We start from the raw sequence: 3,835 nt of genomic DNA on the forward strand, positions 1-3,835 counted from the left end.
GCCATATCTGTATCTGTGTATCCCTCCAACACAGGGTTCTCATTACCAAAACATAAACTGAAACTAGAAGTACCTTTGAGATACCTGAGTATCCATTTCACTGCTGACCAGTGTTCTTTACCAGGATTGGAGAGGAACCGACTAACCACACCAACTGCATGAGCTATATCCGGCCTTGTGCAAACCATGGCATACATCAAGCTACCAACTGCGGATGCATAAGGAACCTTTTTCATCTCATCTTTTTCTTCATCACTTGAAGGACACTGCTTAGAACTTAGTTTAAAGTGGCTTGCAAGTGGAGAACAAACAGGTTTGGAGTTGCTCATGTTGAATCTCTCAAGTACCTTTTGAACATATCTCTCCTGAGATAGCCAAAGTTTTCCCTTCTTCCTGTCACGTGTGATCTTCATACCAAGAATCTGTTTTGCTGGTCCCAAGTCTTTCATTGCAAAAGACTTGCTCAACTCTTCCTTCAACATCTGAATCTTCTTAGCATCATGGCCAACAATCAACATATCATCCACATACAACAAGAGAATAATAAAGTTTCCATCTGGAAACCTTTTCATAAATACACAATGATCAGAAGTGGTCCTGTCATAACCATGATCCACCATAAAAGAATCAAACTTCTTATACCATTGTCTTGGAGCTTGCTTTAACCCATATAAGCTCTTTTTCAACTTACAAACTAGCTGCTCTTTACCTTTTGCTTCAAACCCTTTAGGTTGCTCCATGTAGATCTCCTCATCCAAATCACCATGGAGAAAGGCAGTTTTCACATCAAGTTGTTCTACTTCAAGATGCAAACTAGCAGATAGGCCAAGCACAACTCGGATTGAAGACATCTTGACCACTAGTGAAAAGATTTCTTCAAAATCAATATCCTTCTTCTGACCGAAACCTTTCATAACCAATCTTGCCTTGTACCTTGGTTGTGAGCAATGTTCATCAATTTTCAACCTGAACACCCATTTGTTCTTGAGTGCTCTCTTACCTTTAGGAAGCTTCACTAACTCAAAGGTATGGTTTTCATGCAAGGATTTCATCTCTTCTTGCATTGCTTTCAACCACTCACTTTTCTTCTCATGTGACATAGCTTCATCAAAGCATTCTGGCTCTCCCCCATCAGTGACCAACACATACTCATGAGGAGAATATCTGGTGGAAGGTTGGCGAGGTCTAGCTGACCTTCTCAATTGTGGCTCATCTGAAGCTTCCTGCATAACCTGTTCAGGAATAACATCAACATCATCATTAGTTGCTTCAGGATCACCAACTAATGGCTCAATAAGAGAACCACCACCATCATCATTTTGCAAGTCTCCCCCATGATTAGCAGGCATTAAAGGTAACTGTGGAGTAGGTCTTGGATTTGAATTAGTTGGAATAAAAACAGTGAACTCTGTTTTCTCCTTTTGTTCAAAGTCTTCAATGGTTTGATCTTCAAAGAAGATAACATCTCTACTTCTCACAATTTTCTTCTCCTTTGGATCCCATAACCGATAGCCAAACTCATCATCTTCAGAGCCCAAGAAAATGCACTGCTTTGTCTTGCTGTCAAGCTTAGACCTTTCATCTCTAGGAACATGTACAAATGCCCTGCATCCAAACACTCTTAAGTGTGCATAAGAGACATCTTTTCCTTTCCAAACTCTATCTGGAACATCAAATTCAAGAGGAACTGATGGAGAAAGGTTGATCATTGCAACTGCAGTCTTCATTGCCTCACCCCAAAAAGACTTAGGCAGCTTTGCATGAGAGAGCATACATCTAATTCTTTCAACAATGGTTCTGTTCATTCTCTCAGCCACTCCATTCTGCTGTGGAGTCTTAGGAACTGTCTTCTCCAACTTGATACCATGTTCCCTGCAGTACTTCTCAAAAGGACCCCTGTATTCACCACCATTGTCAGCTCGAACACATTTGAGCTTTCTACCAGTTTATCTTTCAACTCTGGCGTGGAAATCCTTAAAGACATCAAGCACCTGATCTTTGGATTTCAAACAAGTGGCCTAAATTTTCCAAGTGGCCCAAATTTTTCTGGAGTGATCATCAATAAAACTAACAAAGTACAATGCACCTCCAAGAGACTTGTCAATCATAGAGCAAACATCAGTATGAACTAAATCAAGTACATGTAATCTTTTATGTGAAGGTGATCTTTGAAATGCAACTCTGTGTTGTTTGCCAACTAAACAATGAGTACATGTGTTCAAGTTCATACCTTTTAATGGAAGGTAGTTCTTCTTGGCAAGAATGCCAAGACCTTTCTTACTTAAATGTCCAAGCCGCTTATGCTACAGATCAGTAGAGCAATCTTCAATTGCATTCACCTCCCCTTTGGTCACCTTGGCTTGTGACATGTAGAGATCCATTTTCTTCCCTTTAGCAACAATCAGGGAATTTCTAGAGAGCTTCCATTTACCATCTCCAAAGTAATTGTGATAGCCTTCTTCATCAAGAGTACCTGTAGAGACTTCATCAAAGTAATTTCTTCATCAAAGTAATTTACCATCTCCAAAGTAATTTCTTCATCACGTGTAGGCGCATATCAGGCACATGCCTAACATTTTTGAGTAGCAACTTGCACCTAGTATTGGTTTCCAACCAAATGTCTCCAATGCCCACAACACTAGCCATCCCTTGATTTCCCATCCTAACTTGACCAAAGTCACCAGCAGTGTAGGATGTGTAAAAATCACGTCGGGGTGTAACATGGTAAGAAGCTGCTGAATCTGCAACCCAGGTGGTATCCTGACATGCAAGATTAACACAACCATCATCACAAACAATGGCAACATCACCATCATATACAACTGCAGCTGTACCATTCTCTTCATTCTTGTCTTCATCTTTACCCTTTTTATCTCTTTTATACTTTCTGCAATCCTTTTGCATATGCCCAGGCTTGTCACAATAATAGCACTTAAAACCCTTCCTTGACTGAGATCTTCCTCTTGGCTTCCATTTGCCTTTTCTATTGCTGGATTCTCTATCTTGCTTGCTGTGAGAGAACCTGCTTGGACTTCTCCCTCGACTTTCTGTAACAAGTGCATGAGACTCAGAAGTGCTTGTGCCTTTCCTCCTCTTCTCTTCATTGAGGATACAATCCTTCACTGTTTTCAAAGTGATCTTCCCATTCGGAGTAGAATTGCTAAGTGACACCACCAAAGTCTCCCAACTATCCGGCAATGAACTCAGTAGGATTAGTGCTTGCATTTCATCAGCTAACTCCAGATTCATCAATGACAACTGATTCAAGAACCCTTGGAATACATTTATATGCACTGAAGCATCTTCACCATCTCTATACTTCAAATTCACAAGGTCTCTAATTACAAAAACCTTGTTTTGTGCACTCTCCTTAGCAAATGTTTCTTCCAACATCTTCCAAACTGTATAGCAGTCATGTTCTTGAGAAATATGATTAATGGACTTAGAAGATACCCATTTTCTAACATTAGCAGTAGCCTTTCTATTTAGTCCATTCCATTTTGCATCATCCATATCATCAGGCTTTATTCCTTTACATTCAATCGGCAAAGCCAAATCATTGCAATATAAGTGATCCTCCATCATTGTTTTCCATAGAAAATAATTTGAGGAAGTAAGCTTTATCATGCCCGAATCTTCCTTTTCCATTTTAACTGCACAAGAAATTCAATCTACACAACCAGGCTCTGATACCACTTTGTTGGGAAAATTCGGAACAACCGGACACCAATTTACAAAACTGACAGCTCCGTTTTCTGTCAAAAAAGCCAGCTTTCACACCACTAATCTTCGATCCAACCGTTCAGAATGAAGATCAACGTGTCTAGAAGCTTCT

Source organism: Populus euphratica, unplaced genomic scaffold, assembly GCF_000495115.2.
Source record: "Populus euphratica unplaced genomic scaffold, PopEup_1.0 scaffold10.1, whole genome shotgun sequence".
Taxonomy (NCBI): domain Eukaryota; kingdom Viridiplantae; phylum Streptophyta; class Magnoliopsida; order Malpighiales; family Salicaceae; genus Populus; species Populus euphratica.